Below are 19,568 nucleotides of genomic sequence, written 5' to 3'. Positions count from 1 at the left end.
TGAGAGAACAGGGCCCTGTCTGTGTCACTGTGTATGAAGTGAGATTTTTCTGGGGTGAGGGTGAAATGAAAGGCTTCAGGTGGGACAGGTAAATCCAGTGAGGAAAGCCCTCAAGCTTAACAGCTGTGGGGGTTACAAGAATTACCTTGAAGGGTCCCTGCCATTTAAGGGAAAGGGGTGAGGGGTGCTGGCCTGGAGAAGAAAGGAGAACCTGATCCCAATGTGGATTGAGGGTGGGCATGAATTACACATGGCTGAGGTAAGGAATGGTCTGCGAAATTCCACAGGATAGACAGACGATGACGGAGTAGGAGAGTCAACAGATTGTCTGGGAGGGGTGGAGGTCAGTGTTAGGGCCGGTCTCCCATACATCAGTTCAAATGGAGAAATTGAGAGAGGCCTCTTGAGAAGGGCTCAGAGCCTAAAAAGAGCTAGAGGCAATAATTTTACCCAGTTAAGGTGAAGTTCCTGTGACATCTTAGTAAGAATGGATTTTAAGGACCAGTTGGTGCACTCCACCTTTCCTGAGGACTGAGGACTGTATGGGATATGAAAATGCCAAGGAATATTAAGAGCCTTAGCTAGTGTCTAGGAAATCTGGGAGGTGAACTCCCATACCATTATCATACTGAAGAGAGGCAGGAATCCCAAATCGAGGAATAATTTCCTGGAGAAGGAGATCTGCAACTGTCTGAGCCCGCTTATTAGAAACAGGGTATTGCTGTGGGATGTTCTGTATGGCAAATGTGTTGCTGATTGGTCAATAAATAAATCACTGATTGGCCAGTGGCCAGGCAGGAAGTATAGGTGGGACAAGGAGGAGAATAAAGCTGGGAAGTGGAAGGCTGAGTCAGAGAGACACTGCCAGCTGCCACGATGACAAACAGCATGTGAAGATGCCGGTAAGCCACGAGCCATGTGGCAAGGTATAGATTAATAGAAATGGATTAATTTAAGCTGTAAGAACAGTTAGCAAGAAGCCTGGCACGGCCATACAGTTTGTAACCAATATAAGTCTCTGTGTTTACTTGGTCGCGTCTGAGAGGCTGTGGGACTGGCAGGTGAGAGAGATTTGTCCTGTCGGCCAGGCAGGAAAACTCTAGCTACAAATGGTGTCCAACGTGTTGGCAAGAGTTTCCACCTAAAACCTGAGAAAAGATTCTAAAACGGAGCTAAAAACAGCTTCCTAATTGTCTCTCTCAAATGAGGGGCAGCTGCGGGTTTGAGCTACTGGTGGGTTCCTAGCATGCATGCTCGACCTGCAGTATGGTGGGAATGAGGCCTCTGCAAGTGGCACATTAAGCTGCGTGGTGGATTTAGCCTTTGCTAGTACAAAACAAAAAAAGAGGTTTCTGGGCTACACGCTGCTTGGATAAAAGCATAGACCCACGATAGCTCCCAGAGCTGGTGGTAAACCACCGCCATGTTGGGAAGCTGAGGTGGGCGGAGCCAGCAGCCTCAGCTGCTGCAGTTTAAAGCAATAGATTCACAATAAGACAGATTCAGATGTAATAGTTTACAATGTGTGTAAAATATACGTAGGCTTAAAAGAGACAAAAAAGGTGATATATACAGTTATAGAAACAAATACATAGTTTTAAAAAATAAAGTCTTTAAAGAGATAGTAAAACTAATATAAAAAATAAAGATGGATATTACACAGAGAATCTGGATTGTGTTGTCTTTGGGATTTTTAACTGCAGAAAAACATTTGATTGTAAAAGCTGTTGAGTTATGCCAAAATGTATATTTTAAAGGTAACTTGACTTCAAAATTTGGATATAAGGATATGTTGCTTTGGAAAGGAGACTCTGCTTTTGTTCCCACAGAAAGCCGGAGGCTATGGATTTGTTCCAGATTAAGATACATCAGGTTTGACCAGCCAAGACCCCCTGAAAGGTCTCTGATGACACCATGGCCCAGATGATCCAACATCCATAATGGTTTGAAGGCAACTGGCTCAGACAATACAGCCTCATGGACTATTCCATAATCCTAAAATTTTCTTTGTGTCCCCATGAGATACAGCGCCCCCCTCCAGCAGGAAGTAGTAAGAGAAGCTACGCCCAAATTCCCAAATTATATGCAATTTTACTTTGTTAAGGTTAAAACCTTCCTTTTTGAAAAAAAAATGGGGGAAGTGCTGTGGGATGTTCTGTATGGCAAATGTGTTGCTAATTAGTCAATAAATAAATCACTGATTGGTCAGTGGCCAGGCAGGAAGTATAGGCGAGACTAACAGAGAGGAGAATTGAGAGAACAGGAAGCTGGGTGAGAGAGACACTGCCAGCCCCCACGATGACAAACAGCATGAGAAGATGCCGGTAAGCCATGAGTCACGTGGCTTCCATAGATTTATGGAAATGGATTAATTTAAGCTATAAGAACAGTTAGCAAGAAGCCTGGCACGGCCATACAGTTTGTAACCAATATAAGTCTCTGTGTTTACTTGGTTGGGTCTGAGCGGCTGTGGGACTGGCAGGTGAGAGAGATTTGTCCTGTCGGCCAGGCAGGAAAACTCTAGCTGCAGGGTATGCCTCCACCCAATTTGAAAATGAGTCCACCATCACGAGGAGATATTTAATTCTTCTGACAGTGGGCATATGGGTAAAATCGAGCTGACAGTCAGTCCCTGGAAGCGAACCTCTAACCTGGTGGGTGGGAAAAGGCTGGCTTCAGTATCTAGTGTTGGGATTTGTCTTCTGACAAATTTCACAAGAAGCAGTAATAGTTCTTAAGAACTGTAAGTCCTCAGAGGTGGGCTGCAAGTGGACTTTTATGAATTGAGACAGAGCAAGACTATTAGGGTGAAAGAGCTGATATAAATAAGACAGAATTTGCCTAGTGTCAGGAGCTGCCTGTGAGGTATTAATTCCCTGAGGTGGGTGAGTGAGTCTTGGCCCTGGAGGGCTGCTGTCCTAGCTGCCTGGTCAGCCCAGTTAGTTTAGTTCCCTTAGAGTTGATGGAAATGTGTCTAATGAGGCTGGCAGTGGATAACTCCTATAGCCTTGGGGATGTGGGAAGCTTTTAGCATGGCCATTATTTGGCCTGAGTTAGACATGAATCCTCCCTTTGCTGTGAGGAGCCCATTCTCTCTCCAAATAGCAGCGGGACAGGAGGATATGGAAAGCATATTTGGAGTCTGTATAACTATTTAGGGATTGCCCCTGTGCCAAATGGAAGGCACGGGTGAGGGCTATCAGCTCAGCCTGTTGGTTAGCGGCGTGTGTGGGTAATGCCTGTGCTTCAACTACCCCAGTATCTGACACTATGGCATAGCCCACTTTACAGGTCCCCTCATGTAAAAAGTAGCTCCATCTGTGTACCAGGTATAAGTGACCTGAGGTAATGTGCCCTCCTGTATGTGTGAAGAGTGAGGTAACAGTTCCTCCAAGGTTTCAATGCAGGAATGAGAAGTCAAGAGTTAGGTTGAGGGAGGAAGCTTAAAATGTTAAGGGGTGGGCAAGTCTGGAAAGTAAATGTGGCAACTTCCAGTAATGCCACCTAGAGAGAAAGAACCGGGGAGGGAGGTAAAGTTTGTAAGCCTTTGTAAGTTAAGAGATGGGACAGGTTATGGTGAGAGAAGACAGTAACAGGTGACCCAAAGGTCAGCTTCTTTGATTCCTGAATAAGGAGCTCAGCAGCTGCTGAGGCATGAACACAGGGTACCCGTCTCTGAGTGGTGAGATCTTGTTTCTTTGACAGATATGCTACAGGTGCAAAGGAGGGTCCCAACTGATGCCCTAGAGTTCCAACGGCAAATCCCTCCTTCTCTGCTACATAGAGGGAGAAGGGGCGGGTTAGGTCTGGGAGGTGAAGCGCTGGAGCCTGGAGAAGAGCCTGTTGGAGCTTCTGGAAAGGTTTAGAAATGGGGTGAAGGAGGGGCTCACATGGGGAACCCTGAGCAGCCTTGTGTAAGGGGCGAGCAAGGAGAGAAAAAGATGAAACCCAAGTCCGTAGGAAGCCAGCTATTCCTAGGAAGGACAGAATCTCCTGTTTAGTAGAAGGGACTACAAGAGACTAGATTAGATGCTTCCTGTCTACAGTAATAGCCTTGTGAGTTGGAGTAATGGATAGACCCAAATAGGTGACCTGGGGAGTTGACACCTGAACTTTAGAAGGAGATACCCTGTAACCTTGGCTGGATAAGAAATTTAGGAGAGCAGAGGTGTTAGTTTGGCTAACCTGTAAGGAAGGGCTACAGAGTAAAATATCATCTACATACTGTATTAGTTTAGAGCCAGGGAGAGACAGAGAAAGCAGGTCTGAGGCCAGAGCCTGACCAAATAAGTGTGGACTGTCCCTGAACCCTTGTGGCAGAACAGTCCAGGTCAGCTGTGTGGACAGATGAGTGTCAGGGTCAGTCCAGGTGAAAGCAAAGATATTTTGAGACTGAGGACTGAGAGGAATAGAAAAGAAGGCATCCTTGAGGTCTAGAACTGAGAAGTGAGAGGTTCCCAAAGGGATAGTGGGTAGGAGAATATAAGGGTTAGGCATTACTGGATGAAGAGGGGCCACTGCAGAGTTAATGAGCCGGAGGTCTTGAACCAGGCAGTAGGTTCCATTAGACTTTTTAATTGCAAGTATGGGGGTGTTAAAAGGCGAAGAAGTTGGGCAGAGCAGCCTTTCCCTGAGAAGGTCAGAAATGATAGGCTTAAGTCCTCTTAGGCTCTGGAGTGAGAAAGGGTACTGAGCTTGGGTAATATAAATGGTAGGGCCCTGTAACTGGATAATAATAGGGGGATGGTGCCTAGTGATAGAAGGGTTCTGGGTGTCCCAGACTTTGGGGTCCACCTGAGAGGCTGGCAAGGGAAATGATCTGTTAGTGCTAGTAGGCTGGGTGGCTAGGAGGAGGAGGAGGAGGAGATGAGCTGCTGACGAGTCTGGAGTGAGGCAAATGGGGGGAGCAAATGAAGTAAAAGCTCCTACCTTGGCTAGAAAATCTCTTTTCATTAGGGACACAGGGCCATTTAGTTAGCACCACTAAAAAATGTGTAGGTGAGAGGGATGCTCCTGAAAATACAATTAAATTGTAGGGTCTAATGAGTTAGGTAAGACTGTCTCCCTACCCTGACAATAGGGAGATAAGGAGAGGTAGGACCCCAAAACTCCTTCAGGATTGAGTCAGTGGCTCTGGTGTCCAAAAGGAAGGAAATGGGTCTCCCCAATATAATTATGACCACCCTAGGTTCCCTGTGTGAGATGAGTGTGGTCAGTCTGGGAACCAGGCAGCTTCAGTCATTGTCAAGGCCAAGCCTAGGAGGTTGGCTGGAGGGTGGTCTTGATTTGATGCCCCCATGCCACGAGGTGCACGAGGGCTGTCAGCTGACCAGTGTCCCTGTTGGTGGCACTTCGGACAAGACCCATTTGGTGGTCCACATGTGGCAGGGCATGCCTGAGCCCAGTAACCTTCTCTATCACATTTAAAACGGACTTTTGAGAAGAAGATAGCGTGTGCCAGCATTTGGCAGTTCTGTTTATGGGCTTTCTCATCTCTCCCATGGTACACCTTAAATGCCACCACTAACACTTCTGTCAGTGTAGTTAGGGGTCCCCTCTCCAGGGGCTTAAGTTTAGCCCTGATGTTAGGGAAGCTCTGTGAGACAAAGTGGGTCATAAGGAGCTGCCTGCCCTCTGGGTTCTAGGGTATAGGTAGTATATTGAAGGAGAGCTTTTGTAAGCTGTTCTAAGAAATGAGATGGATTTTCGTCCTTATCTTGAATTATGTTTTTTAGCTTTTCATAGTTTACTGGTTTGAGGGAAGCCTTACAGAGGCCCACCAGGAGGCAGGTGATAAACCTATCCCTAGCTAGAGACCCACCCTGAGTGTTATAATCCCAGTGTAGGCCCTGATCAGGAACTGCCTCTGCCCCCGCACATGGATGGGTGGGGTTGGTTTGATGAACCACATCTACATGTATTCTTGCCTGTTCCCAGACTCACCTGCATTCCTCAGGAAGTAAGTTATTAGCAAGTATCATATATACATCATGAAAAGTGAGACTATAAGACTGGGTAATAAATTGAAATTGTTTAATAAAGGAAGCAGAATTAGAGGTATAGGAACCCAGTTTTTTTGTTTTGGGTTTTTTTGTTTTTGTTTTTGTTTTTGTTTTGTTGTTTTTTTGTTTTGTTTTTTCTATCTGAGAGAGTTCTGTGAGAGAGAATGGAACATGAACTTTAACCAGTCCATCCACCCCAGCCACCTCTTGCAAAGGGAGAATGGTTGGTGGGTTGGCAAGGCTGGGTCAGATCCCTTAGCAGTCTGAGAGTTGATGGTGGGAGGTGTGAAGACTGGAGACAGAGTCAGGCATTTGGAGCAGCCCAGTACCGGAGAGGAGGAGGAAGCTAGAGGGGGAGCTGAAGGAGCAGCAGGCACCCTTGGAGTGGGAGCAGGAGGTCAGAAAGGCAGAGGTTCATTTGCAGGGTGCAGAGCAGTAGTCAGATATTCCTCAGGTTCAGGGTACATAGCTAAGAGCACATGGGCAGGAGAGAAGGAATCGAGAAGGGAGGGTTTAGAGCTTAGATTTAAAAAAAAAAAAAAAGCCTGAATATAAGTCAACTCTTTCCATTTGCCTGTTCGCTGGCAGAAGTTAGATAATTCCTGTAAAATATCAAGGTCTAAAGAGCCATTAGGCAGCCATTTTTTATTGTTATCTAAGGGCTATTTGGGCCATTTCTTAGTACAGAGATGGACAAGTTTAGAGGATCTTTAAGTAAGGCATTAAGCTGAGAGGTTTTAGAGTTTCCAGAAGGCATCCCAGAGGTAGGACTGAAGGGATTGGAGGCCTTATTTCCCATGTCTGTAGCAGAGAGAAAAAAAAAAATGTGATCCAAGACCAAAATCCCAGGTGTCCCTGAGATCAAGGAAGGATCTGGGAATTGGTGCAAGTCACCTCAAGGCTTTCTCAAGCAGAGGATGAGGGCCAAGGAGTGTGTAGGTGGGGACCCTGTGGGAGTCTAACAGCATTCGATGTTTGTTCAAGTGAGAGAATGAGTCAGCCTGAGGACGCAGCCCAAGGATGGGGGTCCAATGGCAAGAATTATATCTCAAACTGCAGACATGGGAAATGGCTAGAAATATTAGCTTGCGAGGGGGTCTGACTGTAGCCAGTGACGTCCATGGATGGGGGTACTCCCAGCCCCAGGGGCACCAGAGGGGTGCTGGAGGGTCTACAGTCATTCCCACGAGTCCAGGGGACTGTTTATGCTGGTTGGAAAGAGGGAACTGACCAACGAAGCAGCCAGTGTTGTGCAAAGAGGTCCAGCAGACAGGCAAATAGAAAGTGGGCTGTCATAGATGGAGCAAAACCTCAGTACAGGTTCCTGGGCACAGAGTGCCAGCAGGGCCCGCTTGGTCTTGGCACCAATGTTAGTTTTATGTGGTACTGTTTACCCAGTGAGGAAAAGTTACAAGGTACAACAAAACCCACTATAAGAGTTTATTAGCGGCTGGGCGGTGGTGGCACAAGCCTTTAATCCCAGCACTGGGGAGGCAGAGCCTAGGCGGATCTCTGTGAGTTCAAGGCCAGCCTGGTCTACAGAGAGAGATCCAAGACAGGCACCAAAACTACACAGAGAAACCCTGTCTCAAAAAAACCAAAAAAAAAAGAGAGAGAGAGAGAGAGAGAGAGAGAGAGAGAGAGAGAGAGAGAGAGAGAGAGAGAGAGAGAGACTGAGACTTTATAATCCCTTTCTTGTATCCTTGACTCTAAAGCCAGAACCATGCAGCTGAAGCTGCCAAGTTCTGCTGCTTTTGGGGGCTAGAACTTGGCCTGCTGATTCAAATAAATTTTCACTAGCTCTCTGTTTTTTGATGCTTTCCTTCACTAAAACTTTTCTTTAATTCCTTTTCACAAGTTGGAAGCTTAACTTATCCTAAGGTCACCACTTCCTTTATTCCATTTATCATCAGGCTTTTCTTTAAACTTGAGCACAGGATTTAGCTCCATTAAACTTCCTGGTGCTTCTGGAAGAAAGCTATTTAGGAAGCAATGCTATCCCCGGATGCCCCTCTCCTTCAGACTGCTGGGTTTCTCCCCTCCCAGGCCCAGCAGAAGACAGAAGTTTATTTTAAGAGAAAGAAAGAAGTAAATGATGCATTCATTCTAAGTTCAAAATTTCTATCTCAACCAGAATGATGGTAGTCAGTCCCCACCTCCAAGCTCAAGACCAAATGAATGTTTCTAGTGGGGATTTAGTAGGCCCAAGAGGAGATACCTAGAGATATTCACATATATGTTGATAGTGGAAGTTCCCAACAACAGGCCTCAGGCAGCTCACCCAACTGGAAATCTCACCATGAGCAAGCACTCATTTGGAACTTCCAGGCAGCTCTTGAGGCTCTCATTTTAAATATGAGTAGGAAGGAATTCAAGCCTGAAGAGACTGGAGAAAAGCTGGTGCAGTTTTGTTGTTGTTGTTGTTTTTTAATGTGCTGAAAATAGAGTATAAGAAGAAAAAGTTCCCAGTGTTTTTAGAAACTGTGGGTTTTTATTTCAATGTACTCATAAATTCAAATTTTCAAACATTTACCAGGGGATACAAAAGAACTTAGGAAAAGGGTGGAAGGCCCAGTAGAGCCTTAGCATAAATGTCTAAAATATAGAATATCTCAGTCCATTTGTCCTCTGTGGTAGTGATTTTCAACCTGGGGGGTCAAACGACCCTTTCATGGGGGTCACCTAAGGCCATCAGAAAACACAGATATTTACATGATCATTCATAATAGTAGCAAAACAGTTATGAGGTAACAACAAAATAATTTTCTAGTTGGGGGTCACCACAATATGAGAAAGTGTATTAAAGGGTCACAGGGTGAATTTTGGAAAACAAACATTCAAACCATAAAATAGAACCACACTAGTGAACAAGATTCAATGAGAATGTTCTACAAGAGTCCAGGAAACTTGAAAAGCTTAAAGGATATGTAAGTTCATATGTTTCAAAGGAAGCTTTGAAAGGCAGAAGACAATAAAGTAATGCTTTCAAGATTATGAAGAAAAAAATAACAACTTTATATTCTACAGTTGGTCAAACTACAAATCAAGTATGAGTGAAGAATAAAGAAAAATTTTAGACCTACAAGTTCACAAAACTTTTACCTCCCATGATCCCAACTCAAGACAAAACTTCATGTTCTCCCTACTGCAGACTCTATCCTATAAAATTTGTATACATGTATATATGTAAACAGACATAGTATAGGTAAAGTCTAAAAAGTCTAGAAAGACCAGAGAGGGTAAAATCAGGTAAAGAGGAAGGGTGAGGGGTAGGCAGAAAGGCATACGGAACATGAAAGAGGAAAGAAGTGGGTGGCTACTGGGTGGTGGTGGGGCAGCCAGGAGTAGCGGGGGTGGAGAGAGATGGGGGGATGGAGAACCATGAAAATAGTTAAAAAATGTAAGAATGGTATCTAACATGTTATATGCTGATTTTAAACTCTGTGTGTGTGTGTGTGTGTGTGTGTGTGTGTGTGTGTGTGTGTGTGTGTGTGTGTGTGTGTAAATTTTTACCTCCCATATAGCCTTCCTCAAGGAAGCTAGTGGATAGAAGATGTCCTCCATCTAAAAGATGAATAAACCAAGAAAGAGGAACATTGAAACTAGGAAAAAGGAAATCCACACAGGTGAGAGGCAAATGGTCTCACGGGATTTGGGTAATGGGAAGTCATTAGTTAGAAGCAGCTCAGGTAACTCTTCCAGAAGGTGTTGATCAAACACCTGATAAGAATGTGTGGGGAAAAGACAAGTGCAAACAGGAAGAGTCCAGGTGAGGTAACAAAGGAAGCACAGAGACACAAAATATCTAGTAAGCAAAATGTAAGAGCAGTTTACATATGCTCCATTCTGAGAAGGAAATAGAATTACAATAATGTGACTAGTATTGATCTAGGCAGAATTATGATCCTCATGGAGAAGAGATAAGTACTCAGAGGTTTAGTAGTGATGGAAGCACAGGTGAAGAGCTAGCCTCATGTCACAAGTAAAACGAAAGTGTATTATTTAGAGATACTAAATCAGCAGAAGGATTTTGAAGTGGGTGTCTTCGGGAAGAGGAACTGAGAAAAGGAGCTACAGGCTGTGATGTAGCTCATCCCCTCTTGCAGAGATCCTTCATTCTGTATGTTGTAAGACTGAACATTTCTCTATGTTCTTTTTATAAAGCAGTGAGTGTTTCTGAATTAAGTACCTTACGCTTTTCTTGAGACATTTCACAGAATGATATATTTATCGTATGAGCTCTTTAGAAGAAACAAAACCTGATTTACATTTCTGTATATTCATTTCCAAATTCTGTATCAGCATTTCTGTTTGTTCCTAATGCAATTACATCAACATTACATTATTGCTAGATTTTGACTTTTTGGAACTCTAAGATTTGATTAAGATATATACCAGTATGAATCTCTCACTCATATTATATACCTTTCTTCTGATTATAATTGACTTAATACTTTCTTCTGGCTTTTCCTTTAATTTTTATATGTTACAACTTGAATAGTTGGACCTATTCTAGTGAGTCATTCACAAGATCAAGATCCAAATATAAGATAACTATATAACCAAATACAAATAAGGAAGACAACCACTGGGTAGAGAGCAACGACCAAAGCTATGTTGTTTTTTTCCAACTATATATGTGCCCTATATATATGCCCAATATATGATATATATATATGATATATATATATATATCATATATATATATATCATATACTAGGCATCTATTATACACTGAACATTGAGATAGTAACAGTCGAAATTCCTGGAATACTCACCATGTATCACATTCTAATTGCTTTACCTATTCTTATTTAATTATTGCAGCAACATTATGAAGTAAGGTCTAATGTCAGCTCCAATTTGCAGGCAAAGAACATGAGTCATAGAGGAGTTATGTTTTCTGCATTCCTTAGGGAGTGGTTGAACAGGAAATCAAAACCATACCCTGTACTCTGAATCTGTTATGTATCACCTCCCATCTCTCAGTGAGAGACCATGAAAGAAACATGAGAATAAAGAAGAAAAGGGATTAATTAGCTGTATTGAACACTTTTTTTTTTTTTTTTTTTTTTTTTTTTTTGGTTTTTCGAGACAGGGTTTCTCTGTGCAGCTTTGCGCCTTTTCCTGGAACTCACTTGGTAGCCCAGGCTGGCCTCGAACTCACAGAGATCCGCCTGGCTCTGCCTCCCGAGTGCTGGGATTAAAGGCGTGCGCCACCACCGCCCGGCTGACCTCAGGTTCTCTGGAAGAGTAGTATGTGCTTTTAATCACTCAACTATTTCTCCAGCCCAAGAAACATTGGAAATTGACACAGAGAAATAATCAATGATGTGAAGTTTGCAGTAGGCAGAAACACAGAAAGATCTCCAAGGAAAAGTGTTCAGTCCAAAGGATGTATTGCTATGGGATTTACTGGGAGAGAAGATCTCTGATCTTAGTCCCAATGCATAGAATTTAGGTAAACACCACTTTCCCCCTTTTTGTTAAGAGTTTTATAAGATATAGGTTTTAGAGCTGACAAAAAGCATTTCCAGATTCACCTCTTTTCATAGGAATTTCAAAGCAAGAATAAGTACTTACATGTAGAAAACCATTACAAATATAGTTGTGTTGAGCTACTTTCCAGGAAATTATTTTTCTAGTCACCTCTGATAGAACAGACCAAAGAAGTAACTCCATCCACATCTAGCTTCCTAGGGTGAGGAGCTATTTACCAGAGTATGATCAACTTACACCACCAGGAAATTTTCTGATCCTTCTCCCAGAAATGTTACACATCTTTGTAGAGGGAGGGCCCTCTGGGTCTGAGGAGCCTTAGGAGACCTCCCTCCTTTCAGGAAGGAATGTGATTTTGTGTCTCCTACAGACAATGGCAATTTCTCAAATTTCAGAACGACAATGGCCAGGCGTGCGCAGAGGATAGTTCCATGATAACCCCTCCCCCAGCTCCTGTATTTTTTCCCCACCTTCTTCCACATTCCTTGAGCTTTGATAAGAATGATATTGACACATGATTATCCCCGAGCATCAGGCTGTCATGCCAAGCAATATTACAACCCACAGCAACACTTCTTATCTAATACCTCACAGAGAAGTAAATCATCCCTGGTATCAACAACCTGTCTTTATGAATATGCCTTTCCCCCACCCATGCAGAGTACTTTCTGAATTTGTATTTCCAACATATTTTTACAGCTACAAACACAGGCTGTTGTAGGATTTTTATTTATTTTATTTTTTTAGTTACCTTGTCAGGTATCATATGTACCTTACAAACCATAATTTCCCCAAGAGTTTCACAGTTGTGCCTGGTTCCTGAACCCTTCATAGACTGATTCTCCATCCTCGCTCCTTTAGGTGTGCTTGTACCTATTTCAAATGTTTTTCTAAATCTGTGAAACATAGGTTGGCATTATGTAATGAAATCTGTTTTACAGAAGGCATGTAGGATCGTTGAAGGCCTACCATCATTTGTTACAAGCAAATGCCAATTGGTCTTGGGATTCAGTAGCTAAGGGAATGCTGGGGGGCTGGGGGTCTTAGGTCATTTGTTCTCTCAAATGAGCAAAGTTGGGTACAGCAGCAGAGCTATTTTACTCTGCTCATTGTAAACCACAGTCATTCTCCTTTGAGTCTTTCTGCCTCCTCATTCTGGGGCAATGGTACATGTTTCCCTGTCTCCATGGAGAACAGTGAAGTTAGATTGTACTGGTTGGCTGAACTCAGGCCAGAAGAAAGCATGCATGCTGTGGCCTGCTGTACCCCCTATGGAGGTGGTTGATTGGGTCCAAGAAGCTCTGTGCCTGTGCTGTGGCTGCTCCTTCTGCACTAACCACATTTGGCTGCTGAAAGAGGCCTGGTAGGCAGTCTCCACCACCAGTCTGCTTTCTTGAAGGAGAGATGTATACAGCATACCCTGGAGAGAGAAATGTTTACCTGTGGGACAAACATGGTCTTTTTCAACTATACTGTGAATCACTGTTTGTGCTTTAAAGCAGTGGTTCTCAACCTGTGGATCATGAGCCCCTTGGGGGGTCACATATCAGATATTTACATTATAATTCATAACAGTAGCAAAATTACAGTTATAAAGTAGCAATGAAATAATTTTACAGTTGGGGGTAAACACAATGTGAGGAACTGTATTAAAGGGCCACAGCATTAGGAAGGTTGAGAACCACTGTGTTTAAAGGATTCCCAAGGCTCACATTCACTGAACTTGGCAGGTTATAGTTTTTTCCCATAGGAACTCCAGCTCAACACAAATTTTGCCATGTTTACATTTGAGTGACCTGAACAGGACTCTTTTATTTTTGTGGGTTTTGTTGTTGTTGTTTATTTGTTTGTTGTTCCTTATCTCCTGTTGATTGCTTTAGCATTTTGTAAACATAATTTACATGCTGGTTTAAGTAATTCAGTTCTACATTAGCTTCTCCGGTCTTACAAAGATTATGAACTACCATAGAGCTCGGGAAAACTACTGAGACTTCAAACTAGCTAGTGCTGAGGCCCCTGCTGAGTTCATTCATTTTCTTCTCAGCTCCCCTGTGAACACAGTTCTGTCTGGCCAGTAAACTCGGTATGAAACATTACCTCTCACAGTCCTGGCTCTCTGTACATCCTGTTTTTTTCTCTGTTGCCTTCCAGTCTGATACTGGTGGGAAAGTCAAGCAGTGATAACCATGGTCCCTAATGGCTCACAGGATCTGGCCAATCAGGACACTCTACTCCTTGTATTAACACAAACTGTGAAGTCTTCATCTCCAGGAAGGATGAGTACTACTTCCACGGCACTCATCCATCCTTTGTCCTACAGCCTCATGAGCCTGGCTGTGAGATACTCTTTATTTTTTAAAAGTTTTTCCAATCCAAGAATTTTAGGGGTTGGGGATTTAGCTCAGTGGTAGAGCACTTGCTTAGCAAGCGTAAGGCCCTGGGTTCGGTTCTCAGCCCTGAAATTAAAAAAAAAAAAAATTTAAAGGGTCTACACTTGGTTGTACATTGTGCTTTGATCTTGAAAAGGGGAACTCTTTTGCCTCTCCCTTTGCTAGTGTATAAAAATCCCATTAGAAATAAACTCAAGGCAGCTGGGTATTGACCCAGGGCCCTCCCAAAGCTATCCTGTCTTTCTGTTTTTCTTGTTGTCTTTGACTATATTTCCATCTAATACTTCCTCATTTCTCATTCCTCCCCCCAAGAATTCTTCGACAGGTTGGAGCTGGTCTCCTACAAGGGAGGAAGAAAGGAAAAAAAGGAAGGGAAGGAAGAAAAAAAGAGATTGCTCATGGGTAGAGGCACTTGCTTATAGGGTCAGTGACCTGTGTTAAGTCCTTGAATCTCTCAAGGTAACAGAAGAGAACTGACTCAACAGTTGTCTGAGTTTTCATGGCACTGCAGGTCATCAGTCTGTAACCTCTAAAAGATGAGGCAAGATTGCTCAGTGGTTAAGAGCATGTACTGCTCTCACAGATCTGAGTCCTGTTCCCAACATGTGTCAGATGAAAGGCTGTAACAGGCCTGCGCATGGCAAACATGGCTCTGGCAGGCCTTGCCCTTCCTCCATTCTCTCTGCCTGGCTAAACGGTTGGATTACATTCTAAGGCTAGCCTCCAAGGTCTATTCTCTTATTTGGCCACTTCCTTCTCCTGAGGCTGACCACCAAGGTCCAGCTATCAAAGTATTGAAGTCCAGCAATCAAATTGAAGTCCCCTTTTGGCTACCCTAATTAACATGTCCAATCAAGACAAACCAAATCATCCTGACAAGGGGTTTCCGTTTTTCCCTTTATAAACTGCCATTAGTCTGTGGGCCATGCCTGTCCCTCCAGGGCCAACATCTCTTCCTCCTCTCCCTTGTTCTTTTTCTCCCCTCTTCTTTGTCTCCTGTCTCCTGTCTTTGTCCCTCTGGGGTAAATGAATCCCCTTTGTGCTGAGAACTTGGTCTCAGTGTGTCCTGTGCTGACTCTGGTCCTTTCATCAGGTAGCTCACGACGACCTGTAACTTCAGCTTCATGGGGGATCCAATGCTTATGGCCTCCTCGGCACCTGCACTTATGCACATATGCACACACAGACACATATACATAGTTAAACATGAAATAAATACCTTTTAAAACCAACCACATAAGCCGGGCGGTGGTGGTGCACGCTTTTAATCCCAGCACTCGGGAGGCTGAGCCAGGCGGATCTCTGTGAGTTCGAGGCCAGCCCGGTCTCCAAAGCGAGTTCTAGGAAAGGCGCAAAGCTACACAGAGAAACCCTGTCTCGAAAAAACAAACAAACAAACAAAAGGTTTCTTTAAAACACTAGATGCTGCTCCATGCTTTTTCTTTAATTTTTAAAATTTCAGGGGTATTTCTGAGAAAAGAAGCTTGTTTGAAACTTTGCCAGAAGCTTTAGATCAGTGATATGGGCAATGTCCAGCAGGCACGGGCTGAAGCCCAGCAGGCACGGGCTGAAGCCCAGCAGGCATGGGCTCCATCCACTTGAAAGTCATTTTCATCCTGTGACATCTTGGTTTCTGCAATGAAAATAAATTATAATCCCTTTGGGTGGGAGAGACTAAATTAGGAAGAAAAGTGATTAGAAACAGAAGGCAGCTTGAAGTTTATGCTGCCAGATTTGTTCAATATGTGACTCAGAAGCTGTGGGTAAGTTTTCTTGGCTGTTCTCCCAATTATCAACCTTTAGCTTACTTAAAAGCCAAATCAGTGACTCAAAAGAGCGTGCAAGGAAGAAATTTTTGACAGATAGAAGTAGCTATTCCTGGCAATATCAAATAACATATATACATACACTTATGTACCTTTTTCTGGAATGACGCTCAAAATACCCCAACACCTAACTTATACAGCCCATGGAGCTCTAGAACACAACTTTAGTAGCTAACATTTATCAAGCATTTACTATGTGCCAGGCATTTCATTTAATTCTCATACCAGCATTATGAGATAAGCACTATTCTCACATAATCTTATTTTAAAGATGTTGAAATTAAGGCCAGAGGAAGCTAAATAACTTCTCTGAGGTTATAGATATAGAAATAACAGAGCCATGACTAAAACTCAGTCAGTCTGACTCTGACTAAAACACTCTCTTTTTTTCTGTTTAGAAGCTTTTATTTATTCATCACACTTACATACATGTATCTGTTGTTGTTTGGTCATATTCCTCCCCATTATCATCTTATCCTCTCCCCTCTCCCCTGAGTCCCTGTTCTGCCCAACAAATGCCCTCTTGCTTTCTTCTCTCTCTCTCTCTCTCTCTCTTCTCTCTCTCTCTCTCTCTCTCTCTCTCTCTCTCTCTCTCTCTCTCTCTGCTACATTCATCTTTCTCTGTCTCTGTCTGTTTCTGTCTATCTGTCTGTCTGTCTGTCTGTCTGTCTGTCTCTCTCTCTCTCTCTCTCTGTGTGTGTGTGTGTGTGTGTGTGTGTGTGTGTGTGTGTGTGTGTGTGTGTGTGGTATGTAAAAGATGTGTATTTGAGCAAGGGTGATTTACCAGTGGCCACACCACTGAGGAATATGACTTCTCCTTCTCCAATAACTGTTAACTACCTATCACTACTCAGAGAACTACTTGTGAGCCCCCCCATCCATGCTAGAACGTTAATGGGCCTAGTCTTACCCAGGCTAGGGTGGATCACCACTGCTGCTCTCAGTTTTATGTGCGTAACAGCCATATCCAGAGGACAGCCTTTCACAGAACTATTGACATTTTTTTAGCTCTTACATTCTTTCTGTCCCCTCTTTCATAATGTTTCCTGAACCTTGGGAGGGAGGATACAGATGCTCTGTTTAGGACTGAGCTCTCAACAGTCGCTTATTCTCAGTGTTTTGATCAGTTATGCATCTCTGCATTAACTGTCACCCACTGTAAACAGAAACTTTTCTGACCAATGCTGACAGCAGTAATAATCTACATATATAAATATAAGCATTTAGAAGGCAGTTTGACACCATGCTCATTTTTTAAAGACAAGATCTCAATATGTAGATCAAGCTTGCTTCAGACTCACAAAGATCCACCTGGCTCTGCCTCTGAGTGCAAGGATTAAAGGTGTGCCACCACTCCTGGCTATCATGTCCATTTTAATAAAACAATAGTAGTAGGCTCCCCATTAGGGAATATGACCCAGCCATGGACTTTTGGCAGGCTTTGCAGTTCTAGGCATGGACAGACATCAAATCTAATCAGAAAGTAGTTGGTCGTGCTAATAACAGTGATGCCATTATGACACCACCAAGCACATGTTGCCTGAAGGGTTAGTATTGTAGCTTGCAGGACTAGGTAAGATTATTGATAACTATCTTAGTTACTTTACTATTACTGTGACAAAAGCACCAGGATCAAGGCAAATGATAAAGCATTTAATTTTGTAGCTCACAGTTTCAGAGAGTTGGAGTCCATGTCCACCATGGGGAGCAGGCAGTAGGGCATGGCACTGATGCAGTAGATGAGAGCTTACCTCTGATCTATAAACATGAAACAGAGATAGCTAGCTTACTGGGTATGGAGTGAACTTTTGAAACCATAAATCCCACCTCCAGTGGCACACCTCCTCCATTAATGCCACACCTCCTAATCCCTCCCAAACAGTTCTATCAACTGGGGACCAAGTATTTAAATATATGAGCCTATGAGGGCCATTGTCATTCAAACCACCACAATGACTTTCCCCAAGTAGTACCTTCAGTCACTGTGAAAGCTAGCCAACAGACAGGAAGTTTCCAGGTCAGTTCCTGCTCAATTCTCTATGCTCTGCAGCCAAAGTATGTGATGTTCTCAGCAACAGATCTATCTAAGTACTGAGAGACAGCCAGAAGTAATAGCAAATCCCTACATTGTTTTGGGAACTGCTGAACTCCCTGTGCAACAACTCATAAGAATGTATCATACCTAGCAGTGGGATTTTGTTTAATAATCTGTAGCTTCTAGGATTATTGTCATCCACTTATGCGGGATACTGCCCTAAAATTCTTATATCACGTATGTTCTACTATCCCACTTCCTCCTAAAGACTCTCCTTAACCCCAGTGGCCCACTCTATTTCCTGCCCTTCACAGGCACTCCAAGTCAAACAAACAAATCTAAAAATTTGAAGCTCATATCCACATATGAGAGATAATTTCTGGCATCTGTCTTTTATGGTCTGGGTTACTTCACTCAGTGTAATGTTTGCTAGTTTCATCTATTTTCTTCTAAATTTTATAATTTCATTTGTCTTTACACTAAATTTCATTATGTATATGTACCACATCATCATTATGCATCATGTGATGGGCATTCTATTTCCTAACTATTGTGAACAGAGTGCAGTGAACATGGATTTGCAAGTATCTTTATAATAGGATAGTGTGTTAGTTACCTTTTTGTCAGCTTGACACAAGCTAGAGTCATTTGGAAAGAAGGAAACTCAATTGAAAAATTGCTTACACCAGATTGAACTGTGGGCAATCCTGTGTGGGCATTTTCTCCATTAATGATTGATGGGGGCAGGGGCAGCTCACTCTGGGTGGTGCCACCTCTCTGTGGGTGGTTTTTAGTTGTATAAAAATCAAGTTGAGCAAGCCATTGGGAATAAGCACATAAGCAGCATTCCTCCACAGTCTCTGCTTCAGTTCCTGCCTCCAAGTTCCTGCCTTGACTTCCTTCCATTATGGACTATAAAGTGGAAGTGTAAGCCAAATAAACCCTTTCCTTCCCAAGTCATATTTGGTCATGGGATTTTATCACAGAAATAGAAACCCTGACTAAGGCAGAAATTGCTACTAGGTTCATGTGATATTTCTGTGACTGATGTGATCATGTTTTGGGGCAAGATTTTAGAACTTTGAACTAGAAAAGCTATTCAGAGTTTAATGAGTGATTGTGGGAACTTAGAAGATAATACTGAAGGCAGTGCCAAAGATGGAGGCCTGCCTTGTGAAGTTTCAGGGAGAAATTTGAGAATCCCATAAAGACTCTATCAGGACCATTCACATTTTTTAATTAAGACTCTGTGGTCAGCTGGGACAGAAGAATCAACTATGATTAAGAAGAGACTAGAACCATTAAAGTAAAACCTTTGCTTTGCTGGGAAAATCAATACTGATTAGCTGGGGATGAAGACTTAGCTATGATTAAGAAATGATCAGAATCACTGAGGCCAAATATCTAGGAAGTGTTTCCTCAGGGTCAGCACACAGAAGTTGTGGTCCAAAGGCTATACCTAGCAGCTGAACTTGGTAATATATGAGTTCCCCTTATGACATTGGTTTTGAAAGCATGAAGCGATCATGGAGAGCAGTTGAGGCTTGGTAATATAAGAAGCCAGGAGATGCCATTGGTGAAGGTACAGTATTGTAGAATATTGTTACACTTGTTTATGCTGTGGAACACTTGTTTAAAAATGTATTGCATTCTTTTTGTTGCATTTGTTTAACTCTGTGAAACTGTGTTACTTTGCCTGTTTAAAACACCTGATGGTCTAATAAAGTGCTGAACAGCCAATAGTGAGGTAGGAGAAAGGATAGGCAGGTCTGGCAGGCAGAGAGAATTAATAGAAGGAGAAGTCTGGGAGGAAAAG

Source organism: Peromyscus californicus, unplaced genomic scaffold (assembly GCF_007827085.1).
Source record: "Peromyscus californicus insignis strain IS unplaced genomic scaffold, ASM782708v3 Scaffold_15__1_contigs__length_86483966, whole genome shotgun sequence".
Lineage (NCBI taxonomy): Eukaryota > Metazoa > Chordata > Mammalia > Rodentia > Cricetidae > Peromyscus > Peromyscus californicus.
Note: the sequence above shows the minus strand (reverse complement) of the source record.